The sequence below is a fragment of the Falco punctatus genome (assembly GCF_963210335.1).
Source record: "Falco punctatus genome assembly, chromosome: 2".
Classification (NCBI taxonomy): Eukaryota; Metazoa; Chordata; class Aves; order Falconiformes; family Falconidae; genus Falco; species Falco punctatus.
Genome location: NC_137581.1, coordinates 46,999,698 through 47,016,239, shown reverse-complemented (window position 1 = coordinate 47,016,239; position 16,542 = coordinate 46,999,698). Strand labels below are relative to the sequence as shown.

The following is a 16,542-nucleotide window of genomic DNA, read 5'->3' as shown; positions in this document are numbered from 1 at the left end:
TATGTGAAGGAAATTGGCACAGATTACAAGAAATTACAAATAAGTGAATGATAAATTTGGAGTGCTAGCATGAGAGAGAGTGGATATAGGGATGTGGTAGAAGATGACAGTGAGATACACCAATAAATAGACAAGGATCCTACATGTCTGAGAACAGACAAAGGATTCAGCCTTCTGGGTTTCTGTCTGTCCTCGCCCAATATAATCATCCTTCATAGTCCTTTTCCCCTGTCCCACTGCATGTCTGTGAAATGCAGCAGGAATTGTAGTTTCGTAACTCTACGAAAGTTGCTTTTCTGCTTTTCAGAGTGAAGTAGCTCAAGTTAATTGCTTCTGGGTTGCCTATGTGACTGTGTTTGAAGCTGTCATTTGCCACTTTGTGTCTCAGCCTCCCCGCTAGGGAGGGCAGTTGGTCTTCTCTGAACTAGGGTCAGCACAGGAATCCACACAGGGGTGACAACTGGGTAGTTTGGGCTGCAGTTCAGCTTTGAGACCTCAGCTGGTACAACAACATAAACAGAGCCAAAGAAACCAGTACCTCTGCCAGCAAACCATAAACTGAGACTGTAACTGCACAACATAGCTTCCTGAAGGCATAGGTTACCAGGTGGCCAGAGAACACCTACATTTTGTCACCTGAAATACAGACATCTGGAGAAAAATCAGGGACTGCATCATCTTGCAGAAAAATTTTTCATAGCTGTTGTTTTGAGGTGTAGTGTTTGGGGTTTTTTTATTGTGGCAAAAGTATCATATCGGTATCCTGGAGGAGATATGCTTGAGGTCTGTACTACAGAGAAAAGGGGAAGATCAAGGGAAGAAAGAAACACAGAAGAAAGAAAACAGACACAAAGATCTTTCTGGTAGGGATGCTGTCTTTGTACAATGTCAGCACAATGGTATCCTGACTATTATCTAGATATCAGCCTAATGCAAATGATAAATTAAAATTATAACTAATAAGAAGACAATGGTAGAAGGAAGACATTCTCAGAAATAAAACACATTGCCATGATTGTAAAAGATTAACATTTTTCTTATTAAATGATGAGCTTGCTTTTTAATATCTGCATTATAATAGACTATACTATGAATCTCTTTATCATACCTAAAGCACTGTTAATTCATCTTTCATGAATACATTAGAAGAGAGGGTTTTCCCATAGGCAAACACATCACACATATTTGCAAATGTCTTACATAATGATGCAAACACTATGCATAGAGAGTAGCTGTATTATGGTGAAAGGGAGAAACGGCACACGCACAAAAAAGACTTTCATTCAATTTCATTAAATACTTAAACCGACAAAATAAAGTCCAATTTGCTGTATATAAATCTTGCAGGCAAGGAAAAGGCTGCTGCTTAAATTTATTCTTTAGTTTAAATTCAGCTATTCATAATAAGGAGTTGACAACTGTAGATAGAACAAATCATTTGTTCACACATCAATTGCATTTGTTCTTAAAATAAAACACTGCTCATTTTGCAGTTATATCTACCAGCAAATTCCTAAATATCTTCTTATTTGGGAAACAGTGCATGCACTATACTCTGCTTTAAAAAATCTTATTGATATACTACAGTATGGAAATGAAATTGGAAATCACAGCCACAGACACAAAATAAATAGTAGTCATTTTATTTAGCTTGTTACCATCTAGTCTAGTCCAAGAATATTACCTTAACAGCAGACTCTGAATTCATGAAGAGTTACATAAGGGCCCTGTTGTCAAACATAAAAACAACCCATTTAGTGCCTGGTTTGCATCTACAAAGGAAGTTTTCTTTCATTATCCACCAGTCCCCAGATCTTATTATAGCCATTGTTTAATTTGTGCTCTGTTTTACAAAGGACACTTGTACAGGCCTCATGGGGCTGCTGATAGAAGCCTGGCTGTCTCCTTCCCTTGTGTCAATTCTTTTGTGAACCTTTATAATTAGCCACTTAACAAATTGAGGAAAATGAATCTGTGGTTGTGAAGTGCTCACTGGTGCTAAGTCAACCATGTGACGGTCAGGGCTGATACCTAAGAAGCCATGGCGCTCAGCTGTCCAAAGGGTTAACAAAACCCCATTATGGTAGGTTAATACATAGAAATGAGGTATGTGATCACCAGGAGAACCTAGGAGAGTTAGAATAATTTTCTTTAGTTGAAATACATCTAATTCTTGGAAAAAGAAGGACTTCAACTCCAGTGTTTTCCTGGGAGGAAGTCACCAAATTATACAACAGTGAGTCACGTATTTTGGCTTACAGCTGATGCTGGCCAACTCCCAGTGTTTTATCTATGGAACTTTACAGGCAGAACGTCAACTCAGCAGTTGTCTCTTGCAGGAAAAAATGTGTCCCAGCTTTTAGCACGTCACATTTCCCATATTCTTGTAAGATACACCATAGTTAATTTTCTGACATTAACTTGAATAAGTAATGCTCTTTCTAACAAAAATATAGCCTGTGCTCATACACACTTTTCCCCCTACAAAATACTATTTTATTTACTTTTGCAAAATATTTCAGTCTTTCAATCGAAAAACAATATCTTATTTCAGTTTTTAATAACCAAAACCTGACTTTTATTATCTGTGTTTGACTGATATATTTTTTCCCAGTGCAAACATAATTTCTTTAAAAAACAAGTAGATTTTTTTTGGTCAAAAAACTTTTTTCACTAGGACTTTTAAAATTGGATTACTGCTTATTGGCTCTATTGTCAATTACAGTAAAAGGATTTTAGGGGTTAATTTCATATGCATATATATATATATACACACACACATACACTTACCTGTGTTAATACATATCTGCAGATACCCACCCAGAGTTCACCATTCTTACAGCTATTAACGTACACAAAGGTGTGAAAACTTATTTACATGAAGCATGTTTTACTTACTGCAGAAGCAACCTTTGAACCAGGAGCAGGAATCAGAATCTTGCCTGTTCTCAGGTGAGTGATTTAACTACTGAGCCCAATTAGTCGTGACATCTTCTTCCCGTGTAGTGGGAGGACACCAGTAAGGGAAGGGAAACAACCCCTCCCCCCTTACCCCAAACAGATGGTTGCTCATTGATTAGGGCATCCCTTGAGAGGTAGGAACGGTGGGTTTGAATCTCTGCCAATGGAAGGGGAATTCTGAAAAGGAAAGCTGTACTGTGACGATATTTTGCAAGAAAAAGTGCTTTTTGAAAGGAATATAATGCCATTATCTGAATCTGGAAAGATGATTTCAGCGTGTGAATTCAGGCTGATGCTAGCTCTTCACTGGGCAGGACCCCTGAGCTGCTAGGATATAAAACACATTCCTCTCCTACGCATTTCAGATGAGCCAGCCAGGACAATGTGACCCCCCATAAATTTGCTCTGGTGACTGTTGTTCTGATCACACTGCCACAATGATGTAACTAATGCTGTTCAGGTACTCGGGGAGGGGTTCAAATCCAGAACATGGCTCTCTGGATTTTACTTCAAGCTTTTATATTTCTGAATTTTACATTTCCAAAATTATTCCTAAACTATGAGAAAGCTCACCAGCAGTGAATTCAGTTGTGGAAGGACTCATGTTTCCCTGTATGTACTGGGTTAATATGGGCAGCCCCAACACAATATATGCAGATTTTAAGAGCAAGCTCTATATTTGAGTAAGATGGTGAAGAAAGTATCTCTCTTCAGAGGTCCATCTGGAGCAGACAGAGATGTAAATCTTCCTAAGATCACGTTTGTCTTCATTGAGTAGGTAGAAAGAAAAGAAGTACTTTTCCCACCCAGTGGTTAGTGATGCCAAGTAGTTTTTCAAGACGATGGAGCACACTTCCCACTGTCAAGGCAAACTCTAACCTTCATGACTGCACAGCTCAGTGGCTGCAGTGTGTTGTTACAGTAGACACTTGATTCCTGAATACTTGCAGCACAAGACTAGGGGCTGTGCATGTCATATAAAAGCTGGCACATAACAAGGTATGCAGCATTGTAGCACTCTTCCAGCCTCTCGATGCACGCTGCCGTAGCTTTACCACCTGTCATGAGAGTCTTCCTTGTTCCATATCAGCCAGGCAGCCCTTACAGGAAAGAGGTTGGAAAATGCTTAAAAAACAGATGCAGTGCAGTATATACCTTTCCTAACGTGAAAGGAACGTTGGTGCACAGAGGAAACACATAGATGAGACTGTGGACATGGTGGGGTTGGCTGTGGTAGAATAGACACCCAGACAGGCTTTGTCACCGGTTACATCAGTGTAACCTGATGGAAACAGCTTTCATGCTGAAGGTGTGAAACCAAGAAGCCAAGGTGAGGAAAATACTACTCATGGCTGTAGACATGGTATGGACATTTGAGGATGGGTGCAGAATGTGAAGTGAAAGGGAGATGAAAAATAAGACCCACCTGCCCCATCATCAGTGGTACACATGCCAGTGAGCTACACGGGATATAGTAGGTCCCTGTCTTAACAAAAATCCTGCCTTACAACCCCCTTCTGGAACAGTCTTTACTGTAAGTGCTTCCCACTTCTTTTATCTTCTGAGTCATAAACTCCTCCGAGGCTAATGAGGGAGATAGCAGTATTATTTTCTCTGAATGTGGTATGTACCTACATTTTCTAGCTTGATATTATTCAACCTGACTACAGAGAATTAAATCAAAGAGGCTGCTAGGGAAAAACCAAGCGAGAAACAAAACAATGACAGAGATGAGCTATCTCCAGAGAAATGCCAAGCGACAGGGAAGAAGGCAGGGAGTTATTAACTGTGAGACAGGCACCTGATTCTCTCCAGTCAGGCTAACAGGTGTATTTTCCCTGACCAAAGCCTCAGAGAAAAAGAAAATTAAATTGTTTAGAAGAGAAATAAATCCCTGGCTAAAGAAGGGTGGTGTGGGGAGTATTTCATTGTAAGGAAGTGCTGCAGGGAGGCAGGGAAAGTAGGGGAAGCAGGAACCGCCTGTATCTCACAGGCTAGGAAAGGGGTGTCCACTCTGAAAAAAAAGTTGTCAAAACTCACAGAAAGAAGCAAGATTCAGAAATAGGTCTTCTTGCTGTTTTATCTCCCTTCTCAGAATGCTGTGTACTCTGTAATGAATAAATAATGTTCTGTTTTGAAGAAGGGGCCTTGCAGGTGCCAAATAAGGCTGGATTTGCTGCTTCTTCACAGGTGGGCTGCAGCCCAGTGGTCTAGTTCTAGGGACCTTGCAAGTATATCTAAAGAGGGCTGTGAATCCCCTCACTAGCAGGATGCGTTTGGGAGAGACGAAAAGGGCCTAAAATATATCTCGCTATAATAGTGATAGCCATAGTCTGGACTGCTGGAAGTTGTACCATTTTGCTTCTCTCAGATTCTGTTGTGGACCTAAGAGAAACAGATGCCATATATGCTGGGTACAGTGGGGTTTTCTGTTTTAAGAGTACCACAAACAGGGAAGCAGAAAAACTAATGGCTCAGTATCCCACCTGCTTTGGAAATAACTGAAGAACTCATCCTGGAGACTTGCAATGATTTGGGGCCCTGGAAGATGAAAGATATTTTAATGAGAGTTCATTAGGGCTGTGAATGTTCATTGACCTGATAAGCACTTTCACTTCTAAATAACTATTGAAATCCACTGTGAATCAGTAATAACCGAAAGTGTCTGCTGACTTAGTGCCATCTATAGCCTAGAAGATACATAGACATCATAGGGGCCATTTCTACACTTACATATTGGAAGCCTCAACAATGAAACTATGATTAAAGGAAGAGAATAGTAACATATGATTCTTAAAGATAGTCTCACTACAGGAAAAGCAAGGTGTTTTACAAGGATGACATGCTGAAGCTTCCTCTGTTACAAAAACCATCACACTTACTCTGTGACTAGAGAATATGTGTACGACTTTGATTCTCAACCTGTCAGGTCACATAAACACTGAATTCCCTTCTAAAAGAAATAAATACGCACACACATACACACACAAAATAACTACACACATACACACAACCTAACTGTATCGTTTTCCTTTCCCCATCTAATTGTTCCATTATTGTGTTATATTGACTTATATCTCTTCTACGCATGCATCATACAAGTAACTTAAAATTTACTCTGTGTTATTAATTCCCCTTGGCAAGTTGAAATTTTAAATAAAACGGCCAGAATATATGATCATGATAAATTGAAACAAATTAGATGTATTACTCTATGTAGGAGGCAGTATTGACCTATTCTAAAATGCATTATTGGACTGATTTTAAAACAGAAGAATCACAGCAATTGATTAGCAGCTGTTGGAATGCATCTTACATCAATACGTAAGTGTATTTTCAACAGTTTTCAGTGTGCTGTTACAAGAACTCGTCTGCAGCCTAAATTTTGCTCCCCAATCCCCCATCTAGCTTTAATATGTTTATCTGCTAATATTGAGCTGCAAAGGGGCAAATTCTCTGGACTCTGTCCTACTGTCCGTGCTCCTGGCATAAATCACTTAGAAGGAAATGGGATTATTCAGGATCCACACTAGCTAATCAAGAGATGACGATCATCCTTTGTGCTTCCTTTCAGAAGGACCTCTGCTATATTGGGTAAGATTATCTTACAGTGATATCCTTTAGAAATAACTTCAAAAAGTCAAGCAAAAAGCAGGAGGAAACTTGAGCTTTTTCTCACTGCCCAGTTACATCTGCTTTGCAATCTATACTGTCTGTGGGACTACTCACGTTAGAAAGAAACACTTCAAACCACAAAGCTACTCAAAAAGGAACAAATAATCAAAATCTGTATTTGAGAGGGACTTTTTTTTCCCAGTATCAGGAATAAAAACATTTAGAATATTATTTATTAAAGCGCAAGGTAACAGCAACTGCAATCAGTGTTTATTAATCTCTTTATGTAGTTGATTTAATGGCCCTTTATATGTGCTTATAGTCTGTAATAAACACACAATGATTTATATCAGTCTCTATCTAATTTCTATCAGTGAAAGAGCAAAAGTTGTGTTGCCTATAAGGATAAAATAGAAAAAATTAATTGATTAAAGATTTGGTTAAAGATGCTTTTTAAAGCATCTGTGCTATAACAGCATGAATAAAGGCATAACATTTGAATACACTGGTTTTGGTTTAATTTCACAGCTTTTTACATACAACTAAAATCTCTGTGTGTGTGTACATCTGTACAGACTCATTTTAAATATGCAATAAAAGGCATTTTTCACCTAGAATGAATTGTATTTGTCATTTGGTACAAAGCCCCTTTCAGAGAAATTGTTGATTTTTCTCAGAGGCTCCTATACTTCTCATTCCTTTTGTATTATTTCAATCAGCAATGGATATACATCTTTGTTAGCCTAATTTGGGGGCCTACAGAGCAGGAAGAAGGAAAGCACAAAGGAACACACATGACATATTGGTCTATTTGCTACCTCTTTTAAGCTCAATGCATACTAATGAAAGTGATCCAAACTATTCTTCTCCACTCCTCACTTAACAAGCATAATAATAAATGAATATTTAAACTAGCTGCAAATATATTAAGTGGAAACAAATAGGTTTCATTTGTAACAAGTGCACACAGGTTAATTAACAAGAAGGAGCTTTTGTGTTGAAACAAGGCTCCCTGATGCTGTACATGCAGGTGCCGTTAAGGGCCAATTGAGCTCTATAGGATAATTATGAAGTACCATTGTGCTCTACCGTTTGTTAACAAAGTGCTGCCTGCAATTTGCCTAAACCTATAAACCATCATCTGTGATCCTCAGCAGCAATTAAGTGACAAACATCTTCTCATCGGAGACTTGGGAAAACAAAAGAGACATGATAGCATTTAAGGAGCCAGATGGATATTTCAGAATGTCAACCCTGACAGCCTCCCTTTCAACAACAAAATATAAACCAGGAGCCTGCTAGGTACCATGCTGAGGGGGAGAAGCCACATCCAAATTATTAAGAGGAGGGCAGTGTTAATAGTCATAGGGATGCTCATTTGAACAGCTCTTAGTGGGGAAGGCCTTGGACTAGCAAACAAGCACAAGATAAAATCCTTTCCCCTCTCAAAACAGCTGTGGCTGCAGCTCTGTAGAGTCTGGATTGGGTTTTTTTCTCTTTTAATTCTTCCTTCTAAGGTCTTATCTTCACAGAAGATGAGTTTCTTCCTGTGAATAAAAGCGTAAAAATTCTTTTTTCTAAGAAGAGGACAAACCAACAGCCAGAATTTTCTCAAGGGCATAAGTTACTAATTAGTTCTGCAAAAATAGCCTATATTAGGAAAAATGATAGATCAGCACAAAGAGGCATTTTAAAACAAGAGATCTACTCCTGCTGTAAAATAATTGATCCAGAAGTTTTGAGGCTGTAATCTTTAAAATGCTTCTGTAAGCTCAGCAATAATTCCAGAAGCTATAAACTTTATAAAGGCTTAGTTGAATTAGTTCAATTAATTGCCTGGTTGGGAGACCCTCCAAAACTTGAGAAAGCTCTTGTTTTCATAGATAAGGATCTTCTGGGCATTTTGTTGCCTACATTAAATTATGTTGTCTAGCTGATCTGTGTAATTGGTAGAGCTAAAAGGCTATTCAGTAACATGAAAAAAAAAATTATAAATGTATGAGTTTCACTAGCTAGTCTACATTTTTTTCCCCCTATTGCCAAAACAACAGCATTTACAAATGTTTTCAGTAACCATTTTGAAGCTACAGCTGAGTGTGTTTTAATATACCATCAGGTCAACAGCTCTCTTGAAAGAAAAAATCAACCCAGGGCCAAACAGTCAGACAGGCCTAATTAAGTACTTCAGGAGCAGGAGAAGCGCTCAGATAACTACAGCTGACTTGACCCTTTGCTTTGTACTTCACTGGGTTCCTGTATACCTTTGCCACTTTCCTCTGGATTTATGCTTTTATGAATTATTTAAAAACGGCAACTTCAGATCTACAATTAGTTTTCAAGGAAACAGATGTGAGAAAATAATCACAACTTAAACAGCTTAAAAACGGCTCTGATCTTGACAGAATGCAAAATGCCAGGTTTCCAGGCCTGCAGAATTCATCACTTGGCAAAAGTGTCATTAATCCCTGCGTGCTTTCTGGCCTTTCCTTACGGTGATCTGTCAAATGTCATGGATCACCTGGAAATCTCAAAATCATGACAGAGTATTTTTTTCTTTAACGTGACAAAAAATAGCAAATTATTTCAGGTTAAGAAAAAAAGATGAGATAAAACAAAGATAATCCACATAGGCATGCTTTAGCTTTGTATAGCATTGCACCCTGTTAGCTCATTTATGAGGGAAAACCAATGATGAAGTATCCTGTCATGCTGGGGATTTTGTATTTGTTTTCCACTGTGTATTTTTTTAACTGTAACTAATACAAGACTGACTAAATCTAGAGTACCGAGTTCTTATGCTACCTCCAGTGGCATATTCAATGACCCAAGAGTCATGAGTTGATTCCTCCTTTCCCTCCTGAAAATTTTTCTCCTTTACCTTAAGAGAAGTCCTGCACAAGGCTTGAAGAGGCATCCTGCAGCCTTTTTTTAGGCAAATTGATGAAGGCCTGCTTCCAGCTTCACGAATGTCACTGGGTAGCTTTCCGTCAGTAACAACGCACCACCACCTAACTCCCTTGGCACAGTAACACTTTGTTTTCATTTAGAAACACTTGTATTTCAGAGCACGTATAGAGAAAAAAACCAACCCCATGTACAAGGAGAGATATACCAATGGAAGTGAAGGTTGGAGCCACTGGCCTCACACTGAGAGGCATGCAATGTCTGAGACTGTGCAATCTGGGGACAGCAGAAACTAAATCCTTGAAAAAAATAACTTAATATATTTCACTCTCTTCTTTTTGGGAGACCAGGACATGCTGCTATTATTAAGATGCATTTAGAGTGTCATTTTGCCACTAAAATATCAGATCAAACAAAGAATGTGAGGTTAAGTGAACATGTCTTATCTAATTTCTACTTTCTGAGCAGAACTGACACTTTACATCCCTTTTTTTATCTGTTTATTCTTTGCATTTCATTCTGATTGTGTGTTCTTAAAAACAGGCACATTGTGATTCATGATACTGGTGGGTTTAAGCCAACTATAGTCTTCTCAATCTTTTGTTTGATACCAGGTAAGTGGAAATAAAGCACTCCAGGGCAAGTCTGCAAAGCCTGATTTCTGTATTCAAAATCATAACAAAGATGTATTTGCTGGGAAGTTCTGACTATCATTACGATTCTTCATCTTACATGATCTTGCAGATACTCTTTTTCCAAGAAAATTCTAGGCAGATCTTCAGGTGACCTGGCTTTGTACTAATGCAAGGCTGAGCTCTAAAAATTTAAGATTGCATATACCTATGCAACAATCTCCAGTTACCTCAGCAAACCTCTCTACCCTGGCTAAGGACATGCAAAAAATGTATAACACTGAGTTACCGTCATTCATATGTAAACGTCTCTTACCAAAGTATTCAAAATTTAGAATAAACTCTACCAGATTCAATTTTATCCTGAGCAGGAAATATCTTTGTGTGTGCAAATTTCACCCGAATTATAAGAGCTACAATTATTTCTTCACTGATGTTTTTTTCTGGAACCATGCGTGAAGGAGTTATTCATGACTATGTGCTTTAGTAAGAACAATTTTAAAAGTCTAATGAAAGTGGTAAATGAGTTATTTAAACATCTTTTCTGTATTTAGTTTGCTATTCTACTCAAATAATTCATTAATTGCTAGTTATGCAAATTCCTTTCTGTACTTACAGTATTTTTTTCCACTGAATAGGATTTTTTTAAATATCTACCATTATTGTTTTATTCTCCACTGGCTAGACCTTTTAGAATATTATATCCTGTTAATTTATAAACACATGGATTGTCACAGCCCATATAAAATAACTTTCAAACACTGTGAAAGAAAAATACTGCTTACAACTTGAGGCTTTTAACCTAATTAGCATAACTAAGCATAAAAAATAAATGATCAGAGACTATAACATGAAAAATAATTGAAAACAATGGCTATGTTTTAGAACTGTGCAAATCAGACCAATGGTTTGTCTTACATTATTAAGGTCCGAAGAAGAAGGATGGTAAATAAATGGGAAATAAGTATTGTAAAGATGTGTTTTGGGAACTTACATTGAGAGTATGCAATCCAAATTACCCAAGTGGATTTAAATATTTGAGTTTTATTTAGATCTCCTGCCTGTATTGGCTAGGAGGGGAGTTAATAACAATCCATTCACGCAGTCCTTACCCATAAGAGTAGAGGGCTGAAGGCAGCACTTCTAGAAAGCGATGTGGAAGTCAATTAGTGGTAACATGCATAGGTACAGTGTTTCCCTAGGGGGTCCTAACTTACCTCAAAAAGCAGCAATGATAGCAGAAAAGGTGATCAAGACTGACAGGAACTTTTTTTAAACTGACTGGTTGATATAAGCATAAGAACAGGTAGAATTTGAGGAGCCTGGAAGCATGGAAAAAAGGTACTCAAGGAGAAAGAAAGATCCACAGGGGCTTGCATTGTAGGTCCAATCTGGCCTCTGTTTAAAAGGATGCATAGAGAATCTCTCCTGCCACGTAATCCACCACACTGAAATAGGAAGAAGGAGTATTTGTCCCCAGGAAGTTTTCCAAATAATTTAGCCTTAGAATTTCTGCTCTGGGAACTGGGAACAAAATCTGTACCACAGTCTACTGTGTCTCAGAGTTACTTAGCAGGACACATAATTCAAACTGATGTGATTTTTTAAAGTAATTTGCCTTGGCAAAAAAAAACCAAACCCAAAAACAAAACAACATTTATTTCTAGAAAAACTACAGCATCTGTTCTTCCTTGTTTTTTCTACCGAATGACACTTACTAGTTGAGCTAGAGAATAGCTATGGAAAATTAGGCAGGTAAAATGGAATTTACCCAACTTGGAGTTTGAAGAATATTTTATATTTAATATTTATCCGGGGATTAGTAGAGCAGGATTGCCATATTGCAGAACCGTAGGCAGTTCTTCCAGTTTAGTAGACTGGCATATAAGAAACAGATACTATGCCAAAGTTCAGCTCAGTAAGCATCCCCAGTACATCAGTGGAACTGGAAAAAGCAAAAAAAAAAAGAAGTATCCCATTTCTTTGTCCCTCCCAAGAAACGAAATGCCTTACATTGTACTGTCCTCTATGTAGCAATGATAGAAGGCAGTTGTCTGGAAGCAGTCACTAAAGGACATTTATAAAAAGGAAAAAGGAAAGAGCTTAGCACTCGTGGCAAGTCTTCCCGTGCCTACAAAACAAGTTTTGCGTAAACGGGTGATGAATGGATCGGTCCGCAAACACAAGGGGCTGTCATCTGTGTGACGGCCAGGAGGTGGCATAATCTCTACGTTGATTGAGGCCTGTCAGCTCGGTTGCTCAGCACAGAAAAAAAACGGTTTTATTTGTAAGCGGAGATGCTGGCGGTGTTCTCGGGTTGCAGAGGATCAGACCTGCTGTTCGTGCCGGCCACGGGTCTGTCTTCTCCGGCGGTTCCGTGTCACATCGCCACGAAAGTCACTTGTTGGCTTTATGCAGCTTTAGCAATGTCATATATTTGAGTTGGAGCGTTAATGCTTGAACACCTTGTGTTATTTTTCCCTTCGTTTTCTAGTACTTAGGTTAATGGTGGGGTTTTTTCCTCCCAGGGGAAAATAATTAACACTGCCTTTCATTGCTGAGTCGTGCTGCCTTTTAGGCATTATGGACCTGATCCTGGGCCTCTGAAGTTGACAGGAAATTTGCATAACTGCCCTCTAAGTAGTAGAGTCACTAGATATCAATTTATTCCACTTTGTATAATTCAAATATAGGGATATTTTGTGAGGGAGCTGCCAAGCTATCCGTTACATACAGGCTATGTTATCCTGTTAAACGAAGAGGTCTCATCTCAGGGTAACAAGGCTGTTAACTTTCTCAGTTCTCAAGTATTCCCAGAAAATTTCAGGACTGATTCATAAAACCCACCACACACTCATAGCGCTTTCTTCATTTATCTTTGGAAGTTTTGCATGAAGGGTGCTATTTAAAATAAATGTAGTTGACTGCTCAATAGCCCAGTCTATTTCCTATAGAAACAGGGAACTTCCACTGCTTGATCACCTTTCAATGAAATATTGGATTATCTTTATGTCAGAGAAACTTAGTGCAGGGAATGGCTACTTCATTTTGTCTTTGAATTCGATTTCTGTAACTCCACTTCTGTGATGTGATAAGCACGTATGCTTTCCTACAACACTTCTAAAAGGAAAGAGAATTCAACATGGTAATGCAGTTTCAGAGATAATCTACAGCAAGAGGAGTTTGGATCGTTCCTCTATATTTTTCTTCTTTCTTTTTTTTTTTTTTTTTCAATCCAGTAAAGGAGTTAGAAAGATGCCTCTTTGAGTTTCAGCATTTTCATTTTCAGAAAGTATTACGTCTTCAGCCCAAAACAGAAGCTTGTGTGACTTTCATTGGCACTTAGACTTTCTGCCCTGGCCATTGGCATTGCTCAGGTCTGCCTGAGAGCAGGCAGGGAGCCTCAAGCACGTGGGGACAGAGGAAAGGCAGCGCAAGGGGTGCAGCAAAGCCCAGTGCTGCTCTGTAACATCCTTGGCTTTAATTAGACCTGCACAGGCACTGCTGGAGAACTTCCCTGCACTGAGTTCAGCAGAGAGCCAAGCCTGGGACTGAAATGTCTTCAAATGCAGGAAAAAATGGTAATTTACTGCTGCTGTTCATAGCAATGGAAGAAAGTTATCAAAGAGGTTTAGAGGAACATCTGCTTTGCTTTTTCTCCACTTGGCTAGCAGGTAGCACAGGCAGTGATCACCAGTATTACTGTTTGTTACCTGTACAGACTAGATGCAGACCTGACACAATGCTACCACAGACACTAACCAAACAGAGGCTGCTTCACAGGGTTTATACTGGAAATTTGAATGACATTTTACCAGTTCTTGAGCTGCCCTGGATCCTCAATTTTTCTTTAGAAACATAGGATACAAAAGTCTCCTCTGAAAAAAAAACCAAACACAAGCCATTTAACAGATGTTTCTAAGAGTTTCTAGTATGGCTTGTTTTCTTGCAGTTATTTATCAAAAAGGGTGGGCAGGGTGGGAAGAAAATGAATTAGAGCAGGGGTCCTTAAACAACGGCCCACAGGCCAGATATGGCCCCCCAGAGTCCTCAGTCCAGCCCCCGGTATTTACAGAAGCCCCCCGCCCGAGTATGGGGGGAGAAACCAAGCAGCCACCGATGACTGCCTGCCACTTCATCCGCGTGCCGGCCCCCTGTTTAAAAAGTTTGAGGACCCCTGACTTAGAGGTTTTGTCTGCATTTTTTCATGTTGCAGAACTAAAAAACACATGGCTTCATTTTAAATTTAAATGTTAGTTAACATATCCATCAAAACAATTGGCAATTACATATATGGTGTGCTTTAAGCAACTCTGCTAATAGAATGGCATGTTGAAAGATAGCAAAAAATTTACTTCTAGTCTTCAGATAGCCTCAAATACAAACCTAACAAGATTAATTAAATTTAACCATGGAAAGAAAAACAGGTGAAAATTCAGGTGATTTACTTTAGATCTTAAATCAGATTGAAGTACTCAGTATAAGCCAGCAGTGTGTCCAGGGGGCAAGAAGGCCAACAGCATCCTGGCTTGTGTCAGAAACAGTGTGGCCAGCAGGATAAGGGAAGTGATCGTCCCCCTGCACTCAGCACTGGTGGGGCTGTACCTCGAATGCTGTGTGCAGGTTTGGGCCCCTCACTGCAAGAAATTGAGGTGCTGGAGCGTGTCCAGAGAAGGGCAATGAAGCTGGTGAAGGGTCTGGAGCACAAGTCTTGTGAGGAGCAGCTGAGGGAACTGGCGTTGTTTAGCCTGGGAAAAAGAAGGCTCAGGGGTGACCTTATTGCTCTCTGCAACTACTTAAAGAGAGGTTGTGGTGGGGTGGGTGAAGGTCTCTTCTCCCAAGTAACAAGTGATAGGATGAGAGGAAATGGCCTCAAGTTGCACTAGGGGAAGTTTATGTTGGATATTCGGAAAAATTTCATCCCAGAGGGAAAGTGTTGTCAAGCATTGGAACAGGCTGCCCAGGGCAGTGGTTGAGTACCCATCCTTGGAGGTATTTAAAAGATGTATAGATGTGGTGCTTAAGGACCTGGTTTAGTGGTGGACTTGGCACTGCTAGGTTAATGGTTGGACCTGATGATCTTCAGGCATTTTCCAACCTAAATAATTCTATGATTCTATGAAAATCAGGTAGAGATATTGACTTAAGGTATTTTAAAATTGCCTTACAAAATTATTCTACACACTCATTTTTACAGCCACTGGATCTATTAGAGATCCAAAAAAGAAAAAGGTAAAATAACTTGATTGTAAATATGCAAAAATCAGTCTGAAATTTCTGTTTTGAAATTGTATTGCCTACCATATGAGCCCTTTAAAAAAAAAAAAAAGCACAAGAGCTTCTACATAATGTAAAAGCCTAGGTGAGTTACACACTTTCAGACCTCTTTCTCACTCACTCAATTTGAAAAAATCTTGCATTTATATCTTGTAAAGTTTCTTTTTCTCTCTGCAGCCTGTTGAGAGGGACTGTTTGAAAGTATGAGGCACTAAGTCAGATAATCAGAAGTCCTTTATCTTCAGCTCTGCTTGGCTTAATTGGAGTAAAGTACCATTTTTTTCCCCCTATAATCCCTCAAGCAACTCCATGTGGAAAACATCTCTTGTGCTTTGTGAATAAATCTTGAGGGTTCAAACTGTGAAGTGAAAGAAATTGGACATTTTTTATTTAAAAAAAAAAAAAAAGAAAAGAAAAAGAAAAAGAGGGGAAAAAAACAGATAAGAAACCAGATTAACTAAATGAAGCTGAGGAATGAACTGAACAGAGTCTTTTCTGTCTGTCCCTTGGAAAATTCAGGTTCCTTCTCTCCCTTTTGTTTTAACACAAAATTCAAACTGCTGCTGAGAACCCCCCTCACTGAAATTACTGGATGAAAATTTCTGTGAAATGTTTGGTTTCAGTAAAACAGGTTTTCAAAATGTTTCAATGAATAAATATCAGGACTGATACTGTCTTGTGGTAGCATCTCCAAATTCACTACAATCCTTGTTGAAAGCACTTAAATGTCAGCTATGCAGATGTATAACTCTGGAATTACTGGCAAACTTCAGACTAGGTAGATGCTATTTTATCGTTATTGCCAGAAAATGAGCTAGATTTTTAACCAAATAAGATGTAAGATATAATTGACAGGTCTCTCTCCTCTCGTTACCCTACTTTTTATGTCAGACCAATAGTGTGAGAAAGGTGAAGATCTTGATAGTAGATGGAGTTCTGTTTAACAACTGGTGCTGAATTAAGTATGCCAAGGAATAATTACTTTAAGAAAATATACTACTTTACCTTTTCTTTTTATCTGAAGATATTTAGGCAAGATCTCCATGCACTGCAAAGTTAAACTAATTTAAGCCTCATAGATCAACTAAACCCTCTCTCTGAGCCTGCCTCCTCAAAACTGGCTGGCTCTTTTCTGTGCTGTCCGTTTTCTCAC

General features: G+C 38.9%; 1 long non-coding RNA gene across 2 annotated transcripts in view; it reads right to left on the bottom strand.

Annotated features, from left to right (window-relative positions):
- The window catches only part of LOC308058529, a 92,311-nt gene extending 75,769 nt beyond the window's left edge, over nt 1-16,542 (bottom strand). For both annotated transcript variants that reach the window (XR_013925860.1, XR_013925861.1), the window contains exon 1: nt 1-16,542. This exon is cut by the window's left edge. This is a non-coding gene — a long non-coding RNA (uncharacterized lncRNA).